The sequence below is a fragment of the Meleagris gallopavo genome, chromosome 8 (assembly GCF_905368555.1).
Source record: "Meleagris gallopavo chromosome 8, MGAL_WU_HG_1.1, whole genome shotgun sequence".
Classification (NCBI taxonomy): Eukaryota; Metazoa; Chordata; class Aves; order Galliformes; family Phasianidae; genus Meleagris; species Meleagris gallopavo.
The window spans coordinates 4,265,193-4,289,623 of NC_139411.1; the positions used below are offsets into that span (position 1 = coordinate 4,265,193).

The following is a 24,431-nucleotide window of genomic DNA, read 5'->3' on the forward strand; positions in this document are numbered from 1 at the left end:
ATATGCCACAAGACCATAAAGAAGTTAATCCCACCATCGTTTGCTTTAAAACACTGCATTCAACAACAGTTTGAGAACATATTTTTAAACACTTTGAAATATATAGCCCATTTTCTTCAAAGTGAAGTTTTTTGGTCTTAACCATAACACAACCACCTCACCATTTGAAAGGAAACATCTCTTACTTGATTGCGTTTGCTATGAGCATCAAACCCTCACCTTCACTTAGCATTCAGTGCCATGATGTGCCAAACAAGCCAACACCAGTGGGAAACTGCTGCCTATTACTCTGCTTCAACATTTCACCCCAAATCTAGTGACCTAGTTTATAGTAAAACCTCTGTGCAATCTGTAGCACAGATCTCTCCAGAGATGCTGTGAATGCAACAAACCCCATCTCCTCAAGCTTATTACTTCTAGCTCCAAGGTGGGTTTTTAAATCACTTTTCCTAAGCTGAAATGCCTTTTCAAAGCAAACACAAAGGTGAGAACATTGGTAAGTTTCAAACAGCTTTGAATGATTGTTCAGTGCTCTCAGCTGTGTGACCCAGAAGTGAAGCACTTCTTATTAATGAGGTAAAAACCCACATCTCTAAAACAAAGCTGTTCTGGCCACCACTGCTCTACCTTTCTGAGGGGTTTCAGCTAGCAGATGTATATATTCCTCCTTCTCATAACGTGATCTTCAACAGGCTTATAGCTAAAAAGACAAGTGCAGTGGATGACCAGAAAAAAAAAAATCTTTTCAATTTTCCTAACTAGTTTAAAGAGGGAAATCCAAAACTACTTCATCTGTATTACAGCATTAACAGCCATTACCACTTCTATGAGCAGAGCAGTTAAGAGACGACATTTACTTCTGAAACAGAAGAAAGCTCATCAAATACACCATAATTGGGTTCTGACATACACTAGAAGCATTAATGAATACCTCGTAGAATTGCCAGTCCATCTTTCAAACAAACTCCCATAACTGCCTGGTTAAGCCTTTAGCTGTATCCAACACAAAGGGTGACTCTGGAGGTCCATGAAACATTCATCAGCTCCAGCAATTGTGCTTCCAGAGAGGAACACTGTGTCATACAACGTGTGAGTCACAGAGCAATGTCCGGAGGAAACCACACTTTTGTTTCTCTCCCTATAAAAAACTCAACCTGCTTTTAAGTTGAACCACTTTACCAGAACAGAAATCTTTCTGCCAACAGAGAAGCTAATTTCAGCTTGCTGGAACACGTGTGCAAGACTGAAGGTGTATTTTAAAATCACAGCAAAAATGACAGTCACACAGCCTGCCACCAAGCCAGAGTCACCTGCAAGATCAGCTGAAAGCTTCCCCTGCTGCTCCTCCTTCAGAGGGGCACTAGGGAAATACCTTGGTGCTGCTGTATTTCAACACGTGGCCGTACTCTGACCCCACGCCCGTTTTGCAATCCCTAACACTGCCAGTCCCAGGGCAGCTCCCCAGCTTCTCCCTCCTGTCTGACCCTGCACACGGTCATGGGATTCCACTGAACTGCCATGGCTCAGAGGGATTGCAAGCACCCGTGCTCCCAGGGTGCTCGCTGTGACAGAGCTGTAAAAAGCTCAGCAGAAACACCAGGGGGGTCCCACAAACCTGAAGGTTTTCCTGGTCACGAGACCTTTTGCTGCAGATAAACGAGAGCGCTGCCAGCAATGCAAGCAGCCTGAATTTCAGTGCAGCCTCATCTCACTGGAAGCATCTTTGTGAACGTGCTCATCCCACGTGTTGCAGGCTGTGTACGTCCTGCTGCCATTCCTGGCAAAATGCCTCAGCTGCTGTCCTTGGGATCACCAGTGAAACACCTGCATTGCCTCAGCAGGGACTGTGGGATGGCACAGTGGAGTGTAACTCCTCAGCAAATATCAGGGTGGCACAGTGTGTTACTGCCATCCATTCACACAGGATACGTGCAATGAGACAGCCAGATCAAAGCAAGTGTTTAACATCACTGTGATCACAGAAGAAGGAAGCTTTCAATAACAGCGACAAAGAACAAGCTGCTCTTTTCAAACTCAGCGTTGCAGCCATGGGACACTTGTCACATGGCAGGGAGCTTTCCACGTGTGACTCCATCCCACATCCACACCTACAGCTCCCAGCCTGCTAAGTGCCACTCCTATTCTCGAGCCACTTATTTTACTTCTGAGAGGTCCCATTATCCAGGTGTGTCCAAATGATCCGACTGAAGAAGTCACCACAGGGGAATGCCAGTTTGGTTTAGTTGTTCCAAAACCAAAACCTCAACCCAAATGCCTCTGTTATAGGCACCTAACAGTTCATTTCTTCAAAATACTCTAATGGGACACACTGATCTTTCCATCAAAGAGTTAATTGCTTTTATTATCTGCCCTACATCTCACTATGACACTGCTGGTTCTGTATAGCAGCAGTTTGGGACATAGCAGGTGCTCTGGCTTCTGTAAAGCCTTTGACAGAGCAAGCTATGTTTGCCTTAATCAGAAACATGGCACGTAAGGATGGAAGGCAGCTGCTGCCATCCAGGAGCAATAAAGAACCTTTCCAAGTAGCGGCCTCACTGATCTGAGGCAAGGCTGGCTGAATATAGCAAGTCACTGATTTATTATGCATAAACAGAGCCAAAATGGCCATACTTGGGGCTTACACACAGCACTGCAAGGCAAACATTCTTCCTTTCAGAAAATGATGCAGTTCAAACTGAACACACCTCACTAATGCACAGAACTGCTGGCTCACAGACCTGCCCAGCAATCCCTGTTTTAAATAGTGAGATCTGAAATTGTTAACGCTGGTTTCTATGCAAAGAAGGGACAGAGAAGTGAGAGAAATATTTTGTTTCCTCAGATTTCCTCTCTCCTTCAGCAGCAGCACCACCCCTTCCTGCAAATGCCAACTGCAGGCTTTGCAGACACTCCCTTACCATCCAGAGGAGTTTCTTATTAACCTAGAACACCTGAAAGCACTTTCCAGTAGAAGTGAAATTAACAACTTTTTTTAAAAAAGCAAGAGTTAATATGTACCTGTTTTGCGCCACAGGTCAGTGACCCTGTTTCTGCCTGTGGAAAAGGCTTTATCCCATCAATGATAAACCAGCTCAGCCCCACATCCTGAGCACTGTTTGCATACCATGAGAGTTGCACCGAATGCAAATCAGAGAGAAATCCAGTTCCTTAGCCTGCAAAATATTTGTGCAGAGTGTCAGCAGGGTGGTGAGGTGGGTTAAATGCTCCTAAACACACAACTCCTAAACACACAACTGATCCCTGCTGCTCCACAGCGAGCACCTTGTCCTCTCTGTCAGGCCCAGGAGGCAGACCCTTGGCCTGTGTACCTCCTTCAAAGACTCTGAAGACAGAGACAGCTTCAATTATCCGCTGTCCTCAAGGCAGGGGGAACACCACCAGAGAAGCGATAAGGAGCTATCTGCAGCACGGCCTGTGGCAGTGCACTGGGCACTATCAGTGCCTCACAGGATGGAGCTGTGCAACATCACCACCTAACACATGTTCTTTCAGTACCGCCTCTCCCAGGGACGCTGCGAGTGCTGGTTTCAAAGGCTGATCCGATAAGCAGATGGAATGGAGCTCAGTGATCCCGAGGCACTCATTGCAGAAGGATGAGAAGATCCCCATGTGTACACAGCCCTTCCCGCTCCTCCCCAGGAAGGGCAAACACACGGCAGTGCAACAGCACAGGCTGCTTCTGGAACAGCCCAAGACGTGGCTGTACTGACCGCTCTGCCAATTGCTAGAGTGAGATAAAAGCATTCCTGCTTCCTATTTCTGTACGCTGGCCTGCTCTATCTTGTTTTTATAGCCCTGACTGCTGTGATGCAGACAAGAAACACAGAAGGACAAAGATCAAAGCGCTGGGTGCTTAGCACAGCCTCTGTGCTCCCAACACCAGGGACATCAGCAGGACATGGTCCTACCAGGAAAGCGTGTAATGCTTCCTGTAGGAAGCACTGCTTGTGCCGCAGAAGCACAGGGCGCAGGCAAGCATGGAAAACAGTGGAGATTCTAATACAGCAAAAGTACGAAATGTCAGCCATGCTTTATTTCATTCTGACTGCTTAAAACTGGCTAAAACATTTAGGAGACACTAATACCACACAGATTCCCAAACTAACTAGCCCCGTCACCTGTGGCTGCTTTACAGGGAAGCACTCACCACAGTCTCTTCTGAGACCTCCAAATGGGACCTCTCACTCATGATAGGTTTTCCCTCTGGGGAAGGTATTTACAGACCAGGAGGCCATTTGCTCTAGTCCCATTTCCTCCTTTTAGGATGTGCAAGTATCAATTCTGCAGAAACATCACTACCTAGTCCTTCCACCAACACCACTGATATATCCCACAAGAAATTCAGCATTTACCAAGACTTCAAATCATTCTATTTCTTATACGCATTACTACAACCACCAGAATTTGTGTCTAACTACAGTGCTGAGCACTAAGCTGAGCAAGGTTAGTCATCCTGCTCCCACCATGGCCAAGGCTCAGCAGCTTTGACCCCAAAGAAGATCACACACCACAGACAGAAAGACTGTATTTTTTGGCACATTTTGAGTTCCGCTAAGTGCTGCTGCTAAGTGAGCTGGGAGCTTAAGAAGGATGAACGTGCAAAGATTTCAGTTGCAAGTATCAGGTTTCAGTTCAACTTGCTCCTCCTTAATATAGTTAGCTTTAACGACCAAGAATATGTTGACAGCCTGTGTACAGACCTACTAGAAAAACTACTAGTTCTCTCAATATTAACAAAACAAATATACTATGCTGTATACACAGAACAATGATTGCTGAAGTAAGTTATAGTCAAATATCTTAAATCTTTTTCTCTTTGCATGGTGGCATTTGTGTTGACTTTTCTTTCTTTAGTGCGACACCAGTCAGAAAGGTTTCCTTTCTACATTCATATCTTTCAAACATTTACCAGATAATTTCTATGCCTCTATGCCTGAGAGCAAACCACCATGCCATTCTAATCTCAGTACTATCTTGCAAGTCCCTGAAAAATCAAAACAGATGAGGACAATTTCCTCGACATCCTGTAGCACTCAGTTATTCCCAATGGATTATCCAAATCCAGAAATACTCAAGATAATCTGGTCCACGCTGGGTGAGGCAGATGTGTAAATAAACTGGACTCCACCACCCTTCCCGTGCTCTTGGAAATTCAAGCCACAGGAAGCGTCTGTTTCTTTTTCAAGTTCTTCACTGCTCCCAAAGGATGACACTACTTGGATATTATCACGCTGCATGATTTCCTAGACTAAGAAGAAATTATTTTTTCTCCACCCTCACTAGAGAGGCCTAATTCAGAAGAATATTCAGCAGAGCTTCCCTTGACAGTTAAACACTGTGCTTCAGAAGAATCACCAGAAAGGTTTTACCTCTACAATTACAGCTCACAAAAACGTAACTCTACAGTGAGTCTAAAAGAACTCAAAAGAGTAAAGATAAATACCCGAGTTTTCTGAAGAGGTGGACTTGCTCTCTTGTCCCATTTATTTATGTAGTAATTATGAATTGTTCGTCTGTCTGGGCTTTTTGCAAAAATATGGTGCTTAAACATGCACTGCTCCAGCTGAGTTAGAACCTCAGCACTTGAACTGCTACTTCATCTTCTACAGCTCACACGAAGCAAAAGGTAGCAAACGTATCTTCAGACCTCAGATAACAGATTCTTAAATGAAAAGCAAGGTGTTTGCTTTTGCAAACTATCCTCTAAGCACAAGCAAAGATTATTTAGTCTATATGCTTACAGAGTTTTCATCCAAATTAACTGTTTAGACTGAACACAAAAAAATGGAATAGTATTGGGAAGTTTTGCAGTACCTGGAGATTGCTTAGAATGCCAACAAGGAGTTAAAATTTGGTCTTAATACAATTATATCTTCCATGGTGCAGTAACGGCTTTTTTTTTTTTTTTTTTTTTCAGTGGGGGAATTTCCCTGGCCTCCATAGGCAAATTACAGTAATTTTAGGTTTGCTGCAGCAGCTCTTACATGGATGGGAGGAGGGACTGGCAATCCCAGAATGCTGATGCTTTACATCCAAACATTAGATGAGAAAATCTTGCAGGATTATTAAAGATCCATTGTACCCACAACTAAAGGCTTTAATCAGCTGGAATCACAGGTCCTTTGTAAACCACTGCCTCCGTATTTAACAATACGGCTCCAAAAAAACCTTAAGTTCACAGTTCTGTGGAGTGTTTGTTACTGCAGCAGTTGAACAGAGAAACTCTTCCCCTTCACAGGTTTACTGTCCTTCCCAGGTGATCATTTTCTGCCATTCATCAGACTCTCTTCTTGTTAAGAAAAAACAAAAGCTTTATCTTGCACTTTTGGTTTGGGTTTGCCTCAGATGGAGAGATTTCTTTCAAAGCAAATACTCCTGCAATGTAACAGGGTGTGTACATATATACACACATACCAGGGGAGAAGGAGAAAGAAAAACTGCTCTGTCGTAGATACTGAGTTACATTAGGAAAGACATCAAGAGAGAAAGAATATGAAAGAGAAAGAAAGTATTTATTTTTCTATAGCTACATGCAAGACTTTGACTCAGCCACTAAAACCAGGTTGACTGCTCCAAGGTAAATATCAAATCCATCCAATGACAGGGACACTTTGTTACATTAGGGAAGACATGAGGGCAGAAGAACACAAAATAGAAATGAAGTCTTTATTTTTTCTACAGCTACGTGCACCATGTTGATTCAGCCACTAAAGCCAGGTTGAATGCTCCAAGGAAAATACTGCACCTATCCAAAAATACAGACTCGATTCCTGGCTTCTGCCAAAAGAGGTGTTATTTCTGCTTAAGACAGATTCCATCTTGGTAGCTTACAAACTACATTTCTGCGCGTCCAAATTAAACATCAGGAAAGCCAACCCCACCTGCAAAACTCGAACAAGGTATGTAAGCAGATGGAAGCACCTGCAGGCCATTAAGGGGAAAGCTCTCACACCCCTCCTGAAAGCTCAGCGCAGTTGGGTGGCAAAAGAGTTGGTTGATGTTATGGAATTACCTCCTCCAAGCTGAAGAATGGTCCAATCGAATAAGCAGGAGGTGGAAGGAAGCCTGCAAAGAGGAGCAAGGAGCTCCCAAGCAAACTCAATTGCAAAAGAAAGATGGCAGCAGGGGCAGGAGACACACATGAATTGAGGAATGCTGTCTGATCGTGCAGGGTTGGGGTGAAGTAAGCCAAAGACCTTCTGAAATGAATATGGGGAGTGATGTGAAGGGCGACTGGTAATACTGATTCTCAGGAATCTCATGCTCCACACACAATAGGGGAAGTCCAGCACAAGGATAACATACCATTGATGGATGAAGATGAGGTAGGGGAACACTTCAACTGTACATAAACAAGCCTAAAGGACTCATCCAGATGCACTCACGAGTGTTGAGGGAGCTGGCTAATGGTGTGATGCCCCTCTCAATTACCTCTGAATGGTCATAGCAACTGGGAGAGGGTTCCAATGCCTGGAGAAAAGCAAATATCATCCTGTCTTCAAGAAGGTGGATCCAAGGGCCCACTGGCCAGTCAGCCTCACCTTGATTGCTGGGAGTGGCTAATCCTGGAAAACATTTCCAGTCACACAAAGAGCAAGAGGATAATCAGGAATAGTCAGTATGGATGTATGAAGGAAAAAATAATAATAACCACACTTCACCAACCTGATTGCCTTGTATGATGAAGCAACTGGCTTGGTGGGAGAGGGGAGGGCAGCAGAATGTTGCTTGTCCTGATGTTATAATACTAGCAACACCATCTCCTGTGACAACCTCAGACAAAATAAAATATGGACTAGATAAGTGAACTGAAAACAGCTCAGAAGGTGGTGATCAAAAGCACAAAGTGCAGTTGGAAGCCAGTTACTAGTGGTCTACCAAGGCATTGATACGAGAGATAACTCTGTTGCACCTCTTCATCAGTGAGTGACCTGGATGGTGGGCAACGTGTACCCACAGCAAGTTTGCAGATGACACAATGGGGACAAGTGTCTGATACAACAGAGGGTCACACTGCCCTGAACCTTGACAGACTGGAGCAAAGGGCAGACAGGAAACCTCATGAAGTTCAAATAAACGTAAAGGGAAGTCCTTCACTTGGGGAAGGATAACCCTAGGCACCAGCACGCAGCTTCACTTAGAAGGAGCCATGGTTTTGGTTGAAGTCAAACTTCCATAAGTGAGCAAAACAACCACGATTAAAGAACTGCATTCTCTCTGCTATGGGAAAAGGTGGGAAAGCTGAGAATGTTCCGCCTTCAGATGAGAAGGCCTGGGGGAGAGCCAGAAAAAACTAACAAGCTGTCTCATTCTCGAGGTTGAGATTCAGTTTCCAGTACTCAGTAACTCACCTTTGCTACGCTTCAGCTCAAACTCTGCTTTCATAATGGATCTTTTCTTCCCACAGTGACATAGAGGAAACATTAAAACACTAGTCCAAAGTTTCATCAGACTGCCTGGTATCATCAGATTCCTTTTATCTCTCTTACAGCTTCCACCTCTTTTGCCTGTTTTGTGCGTTTTGGTACTGGTTTTTCATTGTGTTTTGTTGTTGTTTGATTTGGCTCAGTTGTTTTGTGTGTGTGTTTTTTATTATTATTTTGAACATCACCTTTTCAATGAACATGCTTCCTCACCAACAGTTTAAAAACCCCCCTGTTCCACAAGTGCTCTGAATTGTGTCAACAAGGATGACACTTTTCAAAGAAAGCAAGGAGAGTGAGACACGGACACCCATCACTGACCAGGCATCTACATCTTGCTTGTGCAAGATAACAGAAGTCCTAACACACAGATGACAACAGAACTCTCCAGACTTGCAAAGAACAAGAGAGAAAGCTAATTACAGATCAACTCATCTCCTCAATGCCATAAAAGCATCAGCAACGCTGTCTCTATAATGCATATTGTCATTGGGGTTTCATTAAAGCAGGGATTTTGCTTCTCATGCATGGAGCACCCTTGGGATAGGGAGAGCTGTGTCGACTGATGGCAAGCAGGTAAGTCTCTGACCTTCACCTCCCAGCTGCCTCCAGCTCTACTGCAAAAACTGAACACAGGTCGTCCTCCAGAACCAAACTGCTCCCGGTGATTCTCGGTCAATTAACATGCTGCTTAACACCACCATTAGCGGCCACCAACCACTCAGCCACCATCCAATTTAGGCTTCAGGCAACAGGGAGAATTCTCAGTATGTAATACTGCCACGACCTGCTTTCACGAACAAAAGCACCCTACCCCCCACAGGCTGGTAACACTGAGCCCCTACATCTATTTCATCTTTTTGACATATTCAGCAGTCTGTTTAGGTGAAAAGTAGTTAAGATTGTTCCTTAGGAGTTCTGTGCAGTGGGTTTAAGGGCTGCTTACTGCTTAGAACAGACAGCCAACAAAGTTGTGTTGTCTGTACGCACCAACCCACCTGCAAAGCCAGCAGCCTCCCCCAGAAATGAGAGCTCTGCTACAAGAGCAGCATTCCAGCCATGAGATGCCAACAGACGTACCTGATGTTCAGACTCAGCCACTGCTCTGCAAAACAGACGGACACTGGGACGACCAGCACATCACTGCTGCACTGGATCGACCCTGCAGAGCAGCTTGTGTCAATGCAATGAACATTTTGCTGAAGCCGCAGGGCTAGAGTGGGTATTAGAAAAAAAGGAACTGACGCACACAGACACACGCATACAGAAGTATATGGGATCAGAAGCTACAGGAAGAAAATACAGCCAACAGAGAAAATCTGCCTGAAAGAAGCAGGCAGCTACAACCAGCCCCCCAAGGTATTTTCTGAGTGGTCAGAGAAGTGTAACTCCTGCCGAAGGACCACTGCAGGACAAGCCAGCCTTCTCATGACAGACTCTCACAACAGTACCTCACCATAACTTTGGATCATTCACCTAGTGACAAAAATAACTGCATTCCTTCCTAAAGTACACTGTATGACAGGACAGCATGACTCAGATGGACACAGAGGCTTTTCCTCCTGGATAAGAAAAGCTACAGGCCTTCCCATAATCAATGATTTTATGAACTCGAGAAGATTTCAGTAGAAAAGACCGACGTTATTTATGAATTGCTGTCAATACCAACATATTCACCACAGCCTTTTGTAAGTCATTGCGCTGCCTAACTTCTCATGGTGCTCAGAACACAGCTGCTATACAACTAAGCAAATAAAAAGTCAAGTTTCTGCAGCCATCATGCATCTCTTAAACAAACCACAATAATAAAAGCAAAAACTAATAAGATCTGCTGCAATCCCCAGTGCTACGCTGAGGAGCCACGTTCATGCAGTTTAACCAGCATCTAAAAATCAGACTGCAGCTTTCCAGAGCTCTCAGTGCTAAAAGAAGGGCAACAAGGCCTGTGAAGGGCTTGGAGAATACGACCTACGAGGGGAGACTGAAGGAACTGGGGCTGGAAAGAGGAGGCTGAGGGGAGACCTTATTGCTCTCTTCAAATACCTGAGAGAGCAGGGCTGGTCTCTTCCCCCCCACATTGACAGGAAGAGGGGAAATGGCCTCAAGTTGTGCCAGGCTAAGTTTAGGTTGGATATCAGGAAACACTTCTTTACAGACAGGGTTGTTAAGCACTGGAATGGGCTTCCCAGGGAGGTGATTGAGTCACCATCCCTGGATGTGCTTAAAAACTGTTTGGACGTGCTGCTCAGGGACATGATTTAGTGGAGAGCTGTTAGAGTTGGGTATACTATGGTTGGACTTGATGATCTTTTAAGATCTTTTCCAGCCTGAGCAATTCTGCGATTCTAAATGAATACTGATCGTAAAGGTTCCCTGGTAAAGGTTTATTAAAGGCTTATTAACGACTTCCATTCTAATTTTAACCTCTGGGCATTTGTAGGGTCAATAATTTTTTTTTTTTTTTTTAAAGATAAAACAGGTACACAAGCTTTTTCCGTGGACTAGAACAAGTTCAAGATCTCTGAGTGAAAGCACACTTGCTGAAAAGCAAGAGGTAAATCTACTGGACACAGTGGCTTTGTTCTTCATTTTCATTCCCACAGAGGTAGTTCTTTGGGTGCAACCTAGCCAGCTCATTGTTGCATTGAGAAGAGTTATGAGGCCAACAGGAAACCAAACAAAAGAAAGAAAACTGGCCAGCCCCTGCATGAAGCAGCTGCCTACAAGGATATGATTCACTTGCTGTTAGCACTGTGCCATGGCCAAAAGGCTTCCCCCAGTAATTCTCTGACTGTGTCAGCATCTACATTTATTCCCCGGTCAACTGTTTCCAGAAAAGAGCAGTGAGAAGCAGGATTCCTGGGTGTCAAAGTTCTGGCGCAACTAGCTGTACTATAGCCTACAGTATTCACTTCTTCCAAATTATCACCTGTTCAAATAACTCCTTGCTTCAGCTTTCCCCTCCACACCTACAAGCGCACCACATACAGACCAATGGAATCCCACAAGCTGGGTGACATCTTTCTGTGCTTTCAGAAGCCAATGGACTCTTCCACTTGAGACAGAGGAGCTGTCAGTTAACAGCTGCATCTTGCTTTGTTCTACCCTCTACCTGAAAGCACAATCCTTACAAAATCAAAGTTCAATTCTCATATTGCAAGTCAGCAGTGTGTGCAAGACGACAAAGAAATGGCAAACGATGTCCATGCAAGTGCCTGGGTGATCTCTGGGGAATCATCCCTACCTGTCTGGGTCCAACCAAGTCCTCTTCTAATCTCACTTCCCCAGAAGGTGACCTTCTCCCTTTCTAATCCAGATGCTATGCAACATCTCTTCCCCGGCCACCTCCAAGGTCCTTTTGCAAAGGCTGTGGGGACAGTGTAAGAGCTATATGGGAGCCTATAGATCCTGACAGGCTCTCTCAACATTCATTTTGTAGCTGGGTTCAAGCACAGCTACAATGCAAATGTACACCTATGGGACCAGCTAAGAGGATATGGCGGTACCATGACTCAGACAGAAACCCAAAGGCACCAGCCAGTATTCCGCATTTCACACGCGCCCACCACAGCTACTATAGGAAAACATGACTAATGGCAGCAGCTGGCAGAGTCGACTCTCTGTTCTATGGTTTTTCCCTCTGTTGCACTATTTTGCAAACAAAGGAGGAGATGGCTGTTAGCACAGCACCAGGGCTCCGCTTCCCCAGTCGTTTCTGGTCTGTGCCTTGTCACAGCTCCAGTTCTGCTTCAATCGTTTGGCTTGTTTTAAGGGTACTGCCCTTCCTCCCTGCTTCTGTCTTTTAAACCAATAAGCACTTAATTCTTTTAAACCATAAACCTATATGTCCACGGCTCCAAAAATAAAAATATAAAAGCTACCCCAGACAAAGATCACAACAAAGCAAAAACTTAAGTATATCCATTTAACAGCACCTGCCCATTCAAAACCTCGACAGTTTTTGTTCTACCCTCTACCTGAAAGCACATTCCTTACAAAAATCAATGAAGTGCAATAATAAAATTTTAGAAGAGCTGTAGGTCATTGGAGACAATACCACCACCTAAAAGGTATGGACATGGCAAGCTGTAGATATTTCTTGGGAAAAAAAACACAAGCACTGCTTGCTTGTGCCATTTCAAATGTAGTTCCTCGCTTAAATGTACGATCCCCACATTAATTCATTTTGCTGCGTACCACACTGTCCTCCTCCCTCCAGCTCCAGCTTCTCCAGCTCAGATGCCACCTCCAGCCTCCATGACTGAGAAGCTCACTGCCGTGCCACGGGCTGCCTCCTCTAGCATCATGAAACAGAGAGGAAGGAAGCATCTCCTGGTTACTTGTCTCGATACAGACCCAGACTCAGCAGCCCAGCAAGTACAGGCCATGGCAAAGCCTGGGTGATAAATATGAGCAGCAGGGAATGTTGAAGATGAAAGCACAGGTTTTTGCTGGGACAAAGAACTGCGAGGTAGCTCGTACAGCATTCAGTCTTATCAAAGTGAAGGTGTCACCTTCTCTATCTACTGACTACGTTTATTTAAATAACCAAAATCATAAACCTCTGGTTATAGGGCACAGTCCTCTGGCACTGAGCCTGCACTCACACAAAGATGCTACCCTCCTCTCTCTGAATGCATAGATGATTTTGTCCTCAAAAGCAAACTTCCTGTAATTTGTTTCAGTAATCTCTAGCAGCAGACTCCACGCCTCTCTTACGATGTTTTTGCTTCCAATGCATTCATCCACTGCACACACTTGACTTTATTTGCATTACATCAGCTTTCTGTATCGTATCCCATTACACTGCTCTCTATTACTTGACCAGATTTTCTGGTCTTTTCCGTTAGCACAATTCTCTCCCCCCTACTTTCAAAAAAGTCTGGCCAGAAGGGAAGGGATCCTCAGCCATTTCTGTCTCTAACCAATGTTAGATAGGCCAGCACTACCACCCGAATGAGACAACACAAGAAGTGCAACAGATGGCAGCTCAGCAGCCTGCTAAGGTGACCACGCTGATCAACCAACCGCTCTGCAGCCAGGAAGCCAGAACATACACAACTACTTCTCCAAGCCCCCTGTGCTGGGGAGCCAGTCGCACTCACCCTCACCCAGCATAACCAACACCTAGTATACAGCACAGTGAGTCAGCTGGACTCACCTGCACCGTCCCTCCCCACACCTAGTCCCTACAGAACTGAAAGATCATCAGCTCACTGATGCTCTGGTCTAACAGTGGCAACAGCATAACACAACGCCTGCCAGGCAGCAAAGTTCCACCACAGCCTCCTCCAGCACGTGAGCTGTGAGCAAAATCACCTCTCTCCGTCACATCTAATTGAGTCTCTCAAAGCTCTTGATGCCCCTAAAGCAAAAACGGAGTTTGCAGACCAGCCCTCAGCCAAGTATATTTGGGCTTAGAAGGGCTCATAATAGGGAAGTGGGCACAATAGGAGCTGACAGATTTGGTAACAGTGCACATGGTGGGGTTTAAGTGACACACTAGAAAAAGAAAACCAAAAGAAGCAGAATCCTAACTAGTATCAGCATATCCAAATGTAAAACCAAGGGCTTTTGTGAGATATGTCAGTGTATAATCAATGGATATACAGATGGTGTATAGTCAGTGGCTATACAGATGATATATACATATCCAGGAGCTTGGCTAATATAATTTATATTGGAGTAATGAGAGAAAGTCACTCACCCTATCCTGGGCTCGCAAGATGAACTCCAATGGAGCGGATCTCCAGAGAGATCCTTCCCCACTGGCAGTCAGCTCTTAAATGGCTCTAGGAGAGGTGCAGCCAGGCTCCACCCCTTCCTGCAGCACAGGTGATTTGCCTTCACCTGTGCTCCCATGGCTGACTCATTGCTCACCTCAGGTGGTCAATCAGAGGTTCAGGCAGTGATTCAGCAGCCCCATACAGTCAGACATTTCTAATTAAAGATTAAGTCAGAAATCACATAAAACAATCAGAGGATAAGAGATGACAGAGTTTAAAATTAAAAAGGAAGAAAAAAGCATCATCTAATAAGTTTCCAGAGCCCGACAGATGCGTGCAGGAGATACATTTGTGATTTGCAAAGTTTCTCAGATGAGCTTCAAAATTCTGAACAGCAAATGCACAGCCAAAGGCCCAGCCGGTGCCTCATATATGTTGAGAAGTTATGCTGGGGAGCCCAAGCTGGGCGTGGGGGGATTTTATTTTATTTTTAGATCAGGTTACACTGCAAAAGTTTCAGCAAGTGAAAATACTTCATCCTAATCCTCACCTTGTGTGAGCAAAACAGCTCTAATCCCAGAGGTGGGTTATTCCGTCTGGTGGCAAAGCCAAGGAGCTGAAAATGAAGGATGGAGAGTTACCTCAATCAAACTGTCTAGAAATCTGTTGCCACTGTACATTAAATACCTGCTTTCCCATTTTTCTGCTTTCCCAGTTTCTTCCAGCACATTTAGTCCAAGTACATTCAGAAATACTGTCTTCACTGTGTTATAAAGTACCACTTGGCTTTTAAAGGAAAGCAGACCAATAGTTTTCATGGAAACACACTTCTCTGCAATAGACATGAGCAATCACGAGAAAGGAGCATCAGACAAGTGGTCGATCACTCCAACCAGCTCTCATGGTTCCCATGCAGGTCACCAAATCCATGCCTTGGGATGGAGCCTATCATCATCCAAGATTTCCCAGTATGTGGAACACTGCCTCTTCCAGTTTCAGGGCATTTTGGGGTATATTCAGGAGCTTCAGCTTCACACTCCTGCAAAAGCCCCAAAGTCTCCAGGAAGTATGACTGTTTCACACGGTAACCAAGCAAACAAACTTTGCAGCACCAAGCAGCATGTGGTGCAAGGTTTCCCCTCCTACCTGACTCAGCCCAAGCACCAGCTCACAGACTGCAAAACTTTGGTCGAGCAAGGCAACAAGTTACCCAAGACAACTTCAGCTATCATCTGCTCTTAAACACCAATCTTTGAGCACTTGAATTTTCTGCCAATGCACATCTGTTCTTCATTAGTTACCAACAACCTCAAGTCATGCAGAAGCCAAGAAATCTCACACTTAATCTGTTCCTCCAACTTGCAGCCCCAGATGCATACTAGGCAGCACAGATACAAGATGGTATCTGAAAAGAGCAAAGTAGTATTAATTACATCCATACAAAATTAAACTTCAAGTTTCTGCAGCAAGTTTAACATAGCTGATATTACCTCACTCTAAAACCTTGCTTTGGTAACGTTTCTCTGAGCCAGAAGAGGCTGTTTCAAACAGCCAAGGTGAGGTTTTATCCAGTCTTCGCTTAACCCCGCATCACAGCACATGCAGCACCCTGTGCAGCACTGAAAGGAAAGCCTTACCAAATGTAAAGCTTTCCCATTATAAGCTTGTTGTTTCTTTGTTTCTTATTTTTTTCCCCTGAGTAGGGAGGGCCTGGTTCTGCTCACACTTTCCGTAACATTCCTCTTCTCACTTCCCCCACTCCAACCATCTCTCCTCCAGGCTGAAGTTTATTCAGCTCCTCTTATTCAGAAGCTGCTCCATGCCTTTGATTACCACCATTGTCCTTCACTGAACCCGTGCTTTTTTTGGGACAGAGGTGCAACTGACATTGAAGACACAAGGAATGACAGATACAAAAGTGTGTTTAATGTAAACATATATATATTTATTTTTAATTATTTTTTTTTTTAACAGTAGCCCTGCAGTTGCCCAAGCCAAGGATGCAGGGAGGAAGAGGCTGTGGGCAGGTAGAAGCAGGACCCCACACTCAGCTGGAAGCGTAACTTCAGGCTGCCTATGAAATAAGTCAAGCCTACACCTTGAGCTGCCTGTGCTTCTGGAAAAAGACAGTCCTGGTCACCTGCATGTGTTATTTCCTGAGACAGCTCCAGCAAAACTACCCCTATCAGGATAAACAGGACAAGACTCAGCTTTTTTATTAATTACCTGTTCAGCTTCATTAATCTCTTAGCACACACATTTTTCACCTTATGTAGAGTGGACACAAGCCTACTTTTCTCAGATGCGAACTGGGTACCTGGCGCAGCATGCCAACACACAGGTCTGCATCTCTCTAATTTCTGCCCAGGATTTGGATTTTTTTCCCCAAGATTTCTGCACCTCAAACTGAAAATTTCTCCCAACACGGGATTCAATATAGATTTGCTTTGAAGCATATATTTTCACTCACCCCCAAATACCAGGCAGAAGCAAATACTGGCTGAATAGCAGCACTCACAGCTTCTCTAGGAGACTGTGCCAGGGCCTCATGGTCCTCTGTATAAAGAATTTCCACCTGATTTCTAACCTAAATCTCTCCTCTTTTAGTCTGGCACGATCTTCCCTTGGTGAAGCTATGCTGGCTGCCTCAGATCACCTCTGCATCTCACATGTGCCTCAGCATCTCTTCCAAGAGGATGCTCTCCACGACATTCCCAGGCACAGCAGCCTGTAGTTCCCTGGGACTCCCTTTCTTAAAAATGGGAGTGATGTTTCCCCAGGAACTTCATCTGACAGCCAGCACTTTTCAAACATAACGGAGAATAGCGTGGCAACCGCAGCAGCCAGTTCCTTCGGAACCCCGGGATGCATGTCATTGGCCCATAGATGTGCACACATTCAGCATCATGAGGCTGTCTTGTACTTGCTCTGCTCTTACTGTAGGAGGAATTTTGCTCACCTGATCCTCCCCCAGCAGTCAGGGATGAGAGAGATACGGGAAGCCTGACTCAGGACCCCCTCCTTGGCCTGTCTCTTCTGACCGGTGCGCCGGGAAGGAGCAGGGTGACAGTTTGCCAAGCTGTGAACTCCCCCTTGAGTTTCCCCTAACCCTAATTCCCCTAATCCTCTCTCTGTTGCAACCTCTCCCCACCAACTACTCCGTCAAGGGAAGGGAAGCAGATGGAGAAACATCTGTGAAAAGAGATTTTCCGTCCACTTCTTGGATGTGTAACAATACAACAACCTCTACGAAACCCTCCAGCTAGCACCAGTGCCTTCTGTTTCACAGTACTCTGTCTGGCAGACCTTGCTATGAACAGCAAAGTGAAACCCACTGCCCCAGCAGCCCACCTCCTGCAGCAGCAAGGAGCAAAGCACCAGCAGGGCACGCACAGAGCTGAAAGCATTTTCAGCATCAACTGATGAAGAGAAGAATAAAACCCAGATAGAGAGCTCTCAAAGCAGCCACTGTCTTTTAGCTTCAGACCAGGTTTTCCAGCAGTATCCTATTTTCACAAGGCAATCAACACCAGAGCTCTTGAGTTGTAACAGCAACCCAAATGACCTGCATTCTCTGTTTAAGTAGTTTAAGAGCTGCAGGTTTTGTTTGAGTTTGGATTGCAGTTAACAATGCCCAGAGCAGAGGAAAGAGACTGATTAAAGCTCCCTAATTAAACCACTTCTTTACAGTGAAGAAATGCAAACAATGACTCTCATCTGCTCTTGCCGCTTGCCTTTTTACAAGGCACTTGTGTGCACACAGTGGTGCATTTGAGTTAGGAAGCTGAGCACATCACATACTTCCCCCCCACGCAGAGACAAGCTGCCTTTCTCACCGGCTGCTGAAGTACTGCCTGATGTAGTCTGTAAAACGGAAACCTACAGAACTTAGCCAACTAACAGACACAAAAGTGCTAAGTTCATTATCCTTGTACTATACTCCTTTATTTCGTTATTTTAACATAGCATTCAGAATGAAACGGATAACACTATTAATAATCTGATGAGCTGTCTCTTCATTATACAAACTGCCTCTCAACAGAATACTTTGGGGAAAGCTGGGACAGAAATTGTATTTTTGTAAACAAACTGCTATTTTGCATTTATCTTAAGATGCCTTATGCAATTTACCTATGCCACCGCTGCTCCAAAAACAGAGCATTTACAGCATCTGAACGCAATTTGGAGCATCCCCCCTTACCAACAGCCCCCACATCTACCTCGTAGGCACTGCTTCACACCTAGGAGTAGTTTAAGGACCTCACCTTTGGCAGATGTGCCCATACCATTAATTTGTCCTTCAAGGTTACTAACAGAGAGATCACACGCCAGCTTTGCAAGCTGAAAGCAAGCTGACATCCTCACTGAACACACACACGAACTCGTGTTGAATATTGCTGTAGTATGAAAAAAATATTTAGAGAAACAGCGGTTACAGCAACTACAACACAGCTCCTTGCTTTATCTCCTTTGTAAACAGCTTTCAAGCTGCCAGCACAGCTATGGGTAAGGAGCAGGAGATAAGACATCCTCATAGCTGCTAACAGGTAAGTTATCTGAGCTTCAGAAGGTGTGTTTAGAGATGAGAGAGCACAAAGAGGATGCCGAAAGACAACTGACAGCTTGAGGAATACACAACAGTTTTCAAGTAACTCCTGTGATGCACAGTGATATTTAAGATCACAGCACTGGCTGGGAATTAGATCATGCATTTAGCAGTCGGTTTGCCAGATAAACTCTCTGGGAGTTTGGACAGCATTAGCAAAAACTGTAGAACAATGCAAAACCAGAGACAGTGCTTTTGCATTCCCAATTTTCAGCTGCCTGCTCACAGAAACTCCACAGAAGACTAAAACACAGAAAATAAAACACATCAGGAGGAAGAGCAAGCGAGGTACCACAGCTGATAAGAGGTGTGCTTTCCCTGCTGACCGCTGTGCCCAGACCTGTCAGTCTGCATTCACCCTCCTACTGCATTCCATTTCACAGCTGCTTCTGGCTTCCTTAACACTCCTCGTGCATGACAACCAGTTTCAGAACAGGGAGCCAGACAAACCAGCACAATGCTGTCAGATGCAGATTGTCCAGATTTTAGGCTAAAGAGGACATCGACTTTATTTGGATCAGTAACAGCTTCCACCAAGCAGCTGAAGCTGCTTTAGGAGTACTGAACATATCTGAGTAATAAAAAGTGTTTGTGCAAAGCGAGTTCTTCACCTCTGCTGCCAGCTGCCCTTCCAGACATGCTGTACAGGTCAGGGAGTCCCCAAGGCTGTATTTACAGGAGCTTTCCAAGAAGTAATTAGCAAAGCTTGGGGAATTTAACAATACATCTGTGTCTGGTGGCTGAAACAAAGTGCTTCTGCGGCCCAGGAAAAGGCAGGGAGGAACCTAGAGGCAGGAGCACGCTCCACACAAGATGACATTTCAACCTGCCTGGCTGTAGCCTGGACACACACATTCTTTAACAGTTGGGACAGGCACCCTTCAGCATTTTAATACCAAATGCTTTACCCATCCTTTCCTATATAGTTATCGCCATGGAACAAAAACCATCAGATAAAGCATTTTGGTTTCCTAAGAACTGCATGCAAATCTCCTGTCAAATCAGTTGCTGACAGCCTTTCAACTATTCAATGCAAACAGGAACAGCAGAGGAAGGCTAGGAAAAGCCTTTTTGTTTAAATTCTTCCAATTACAAATCCATGAGAACACAGAAAAACATTAGCAAATGAACTGACAGGCTCTGAACGAACACAAGTTTCCCGCAACTGCAAGCCTAGCTTGCTTTATCTTTGCAATCCTAACTCACAGCCAGGCAGCAACAATATAAAATTAGAGATCAGCAAGATGGTGCTCCCCTCATCAAATCAAATACACCCATCTTGAACCACTTCCAGCACGAATTCAACCCCAAATAACATTTGCTGTTAGTAACATACCAGTTGAAATTTTACCTGCGTGCTAAGAGCTGGGGGAACAGGCAGCAGCCCCAAGTTCATGCTCAGCCTTTCCTTCCAAAGGAACTGAAAAAAGTTCCCATGAAGCTGTCACTGGGTGCCTTTCAGATGGAGCACACACACCTGTACATCCACTCCACAAGCAGGACACGAGGGCAGCTACCAGAAGTTTTGATGCTTACCCATGATGGGATGTCAAACCCCAACAGAAAGCTGGGAACCTTAAGAGAAATTCAGGAAAAACCAAAAGGAACACGAGGAAACAGGGCACAAAGCAGGACAGAAAGCCTGTTCTCTACCTCCTGTAAGCCATGAAACAGCCTCAGAGCAACTCAGAGCCAGCACAGAGGGCCAGTTCTATGCTAACACAGCAACATACAGAGTGCAGAGCAGGAAGATGCACTCTACAAATTAGGGACTAACTACAGGCAGGTGTGGCTTATTTCCATAAACTGCAGTCACTTCCTGCTGTCGCACCCTTTGCCTCTCCCAAGCCCCACGTTTCCTCATTCAAATCCTTAAAACAAGGCTGAAACTGCTGACAGCACCCTGCTTCGTGGTGCTCCTTTGCCAAGAGTCAGCTATGCTATTTAATAAGCAGCAAAGGCCAGGGAAACTACCAGGGTCAACTAAGATCCATCTGAGCAAATGATGCACAAAATACCTGCTCCAAGCTCAAGTTAAACCTTTGTTTTCCAATTACTGCCACGATAACGAACCATCCCTCCTCTCTGGGACTTACCCCCTCCCGGTGCACAGTGTGGCAGAGGCAGCAGTTGCACAGATCAGATCCCAGTGTTGCTGGGTACCGTGCACCACTTAGAACCAGAGCCACCTGCAAATCCTGTTGCGCCGACTCGCTGCTTCCACTCGCACAGCAGTTCAGACGCACGCAGCCTGCGTGCAATGGGAAAAGCAGGGGCAGGGCTGCAGGGGAGCGAAGCAGAGCTGAGAAGAATTTTCCTGGAGGTTGGTCCGGTGCCACTGCAGGGAGCGAGCAAGGACAGCATTACGCAGCAGCTCCGAGCTCAGGCGTTCCTGGCAGCAAAGTAATCGCCTAAACGTCAGCACCGCGAAACCCCATTTGCACCAGAAAACCTATCTGCAGGCAGTTACATGACTAATCACTATCCCCAAGGCGCTCTCACGTGTGCAGGCCAACACCCAGAAACTACCGACAGCGCTTTTCATAGAGATCATCTCCCATGCACCTGACATCTCCCTGGGCTTTTTACACGTCGGTCTGAAGCTGAAACCCTCCGTGGCTGTTAACTACCAACTAGCCTGTGCTGGAATTTAATTTCAACCATTTCAAGTCCCAGCTATATGCATACACATTTTTTAAACAGGCAACTTCAGCAGAAATCTTTACAGAAAGACAAATACAAAATTGAGAGCATCCCCCACCATCACACACGGTGACCCCAGTACCCTGAGGCTCTGTTCTGCGGAGTTACGTGCAGTAGGTACCAGCATATCTGGCATTAGTACATTTCAACAAAATTCACTAAGACAAAGTAAGTTCCAGCCCTAAAATACTGCTTTGCACACCGTAATACCTACTTGCATTAGTCACTGTTACACTCACATCCAGCAATCGTTTACTTGCATGGAGAGCAAGTTTCAATTTAAGAGAAATTCAGCAAGCGAGTTGAGCATCAAGCTGAAGGACGGGTTCTGTTTCTACAAGAGGTTCCCTGGATTATTTTAAGGCTCGAGTTGTGCAAAGCTAACAGTTGAGGAAAGGGATGTTTTTGGGACTGATTCACAAAAGAAATACCATTGAGAGCCAGCAGTACCTTCATTTCCATATTAGACCCCTGGATTTCAGCAAGGAGCCACCTATGTATTTCGTGACCCTGCAGCACTGGAAAGTACACTGCTTACAGTGAGACAAGCACACAAATCTGACCTCGGAAGTATCCGGGTGTCTGCAAGGAACTTCTCAACATGAACTAAAAGGCATGCTGCATCTCCAACAGTGCTCGGTTTGAATTTTTCCCAGATGGTGGGAATAAAGCAGCCCTTGCACTACACCTACGTATGTTCAACCCCTATTAAGCCTGCAATCAACTTAAGTAATAGATTACCCCATTATTCATCAGTCTGTGTATTGAACCCAGAGAAAAGAAAGGTTGAATCAATACAGCGACAGGAGCTTCTGCTGTCTGGCACAAGTGCCTTCAGCTCTCAGTGTTTGTACAGCTGGGGAAGCAAAGGTAGGAATTTTTCAGGACTGATGAAAACAACCTCGGGTTTCATGTCTAGAACAGCCACAACATAGATGCCAGCTTTCAGAAAGCAGCAACGACAGAATAACTCCTGCCCAGAACAATTGGCCTTACGTGCAACACACACACAAATCCCCCCTTTTTAGCAGCTTTGATTTTAGGTCACAGTATTTTTCTCATTATTTCTGTTTACTGACCGTATTGTTGATGGTAGCTATGGAAACACTACCCAACATTTATTCTACAGCATTTGAGATTTACAGGCACACTGTCCTGTGATTGTGGTAGGAGAGGGGCTAAACCCAGCTTTCCTAAAACCAGGTTTGCTCAGGGCACTCGTAGGGAGAATTACAACTGGATTAGGAAGAACCACAACAGAGAGCTGCTCTTCTGCTCTATCCTTCACAGCAGCTGCTCAGGACCAGCTGGTTTAGTCTCACCCATTTTCAAGCGCTTCTAGAGAAAAGGCACTTTCCTAGCCAAAGGCAGTGGGCACCAATGCCTTGTTTCATTCAGTGTGCTAGTTGCTCATGTTACACACCAACAAATAACTGCTTTAAAAACCACATTCTTTCTCAAACATCTCTACAGTTCGTTAGCTCTTGCCTTCATTTTCCAGTTCTTAGTCATGGAGCCTTTCAGCACAGATCAAACCCAACGCAACAATAAACGAACCTTAAAAGATGCCCCTCAACAAATCCTTGGGCAGCTTCAAAGCATTACTGAAAGGGGAAAAAACAACAACAACAACAAAAACCATAACAACAAGCAACAAGAAAGGGAAGACGCCCAGTTTATTTTTCTCAGTGCAGGTCAATTTATTTATGTTGAAGTCAGAAATGGGAACAGAAATCAGGCATTCCACCTGTCTGTCTCATCCACTCTATAGATCACTCTGATTTCAACAACCACAGGGGCAAAGATTGCCTTTCAAGTAGTCTTTTTGTGGTATTTATACACAAACTACATCCTCTGAAGTTTTGTTCTTAGTTGACCTGAACTGGAAAGAAAAGGGACTGACCAAACCCATCCTTCAGTTGACTTCTAAGATTTTACAATTCAGTATTGAAGTTGGACTGCTTTCTTGAATGGAGCTTGCCAGGCTGGCACAAGCAATATCTAAGCTAACAGAAAATGGACTGAATCACTCTACATTTGCTAGCAAGCAATGATTTTGAATGGAAGGCTCACTCAGAAAAACCAGCTGGTACGAGGGCCAAAAGAAACAGTGCCATGCAGCTGCAGGACATGAAGTCAGTTGTTACAGCCACCCCAGTGAGGACCACAAGCTGCTACCAGCACCGAAGGCACACCACTGGCACACATGCAAAAAACGATTAATCCAAACCAAAATGGATACTCATCCATTTTGTCCAAAACGAGAGATGCATCCAAATCCAGGTCACATTTAGTATCAGTTTACAGTAAACAACATATTGAAAATTATACTGCTCCAAAACACAAACCGTACGAAATGCAAAATTTACTTGCTTACCTGGAATTGCTTTCCTGTGCAAAGCACTCGGCTCATCAGGTTAGAAGCTCGCTGTGACCATGACAGCCCAGAAAACCTGCAGCTGGCTGCTGCTCACGTCCTCAGAGGGTCGCTGTAAAAAACAAGTCATTGCACGTTAAGAAAGCAGGGCTACTGGCCAGCTTCCTATTAAAAATATTAGGGGGATTGTAACATGAAGATTCTTTCAAGATCTACCCGTAGATGGGATATACAGTAAAGCACTGCCCTGACATAGGCAGCTATTTTAAAGAGTATTTCCCCACAGACATGGAAACAGAGGATTGCCGTGTCATACAAGTCCATAGCAGCATTTGTCGCATCTAGAGGGGTCTGGAGCACTTCCAGCCCCCCATCCAGTGGGGCACGGCACTGCGTGGAGGGAGAAAAGGCTGGAAGGAAATATATCCCCAAATACTCTCTGAGGGGAGCTGGTAAAGTCACCTAGGCTGTGAACCAGGAATGACAAATGAGGTAACTGCTGAGCTGGCACAAAGGAAGTGCAGGAGGAGAGCTGAAAGCTTTCTGTAGTGGTCTTCGAGCTAACCAAGTTA

At 45.0% G+C, this 24,431-nt stretch overlaps 1 protein-coding gene across 4 annotated transcripts in view; it reads right to left on the reverse strand.

Annotated features, from left to right (window-relative positions):
• Positions 1–24,431, reverse strand: part of SGMS1 (sphingomyelin synthase 1) — a 74,414-nt gene that overhangs the window by 33,648 nt on the left and 16,335 nt on the right. For 2 of the 4 annotated variants that reach the window (XM_085230200.1, XM_010714145.3), the window contains exon 2: positions 23,860–23,971. The gene's annotated coding sequence lies outside the window, so the exon portion shown is untranslated. Of the gene's footprint in view, positions 1–14,723; positions 14,796–20,875; positions 21,033–23,859; positions 23,972–24,431 lie in introns of those variants that run through there. The other 2 variants (XM_019618027.3, XM_085230201.1) reach the window with 2 other exon arrangements.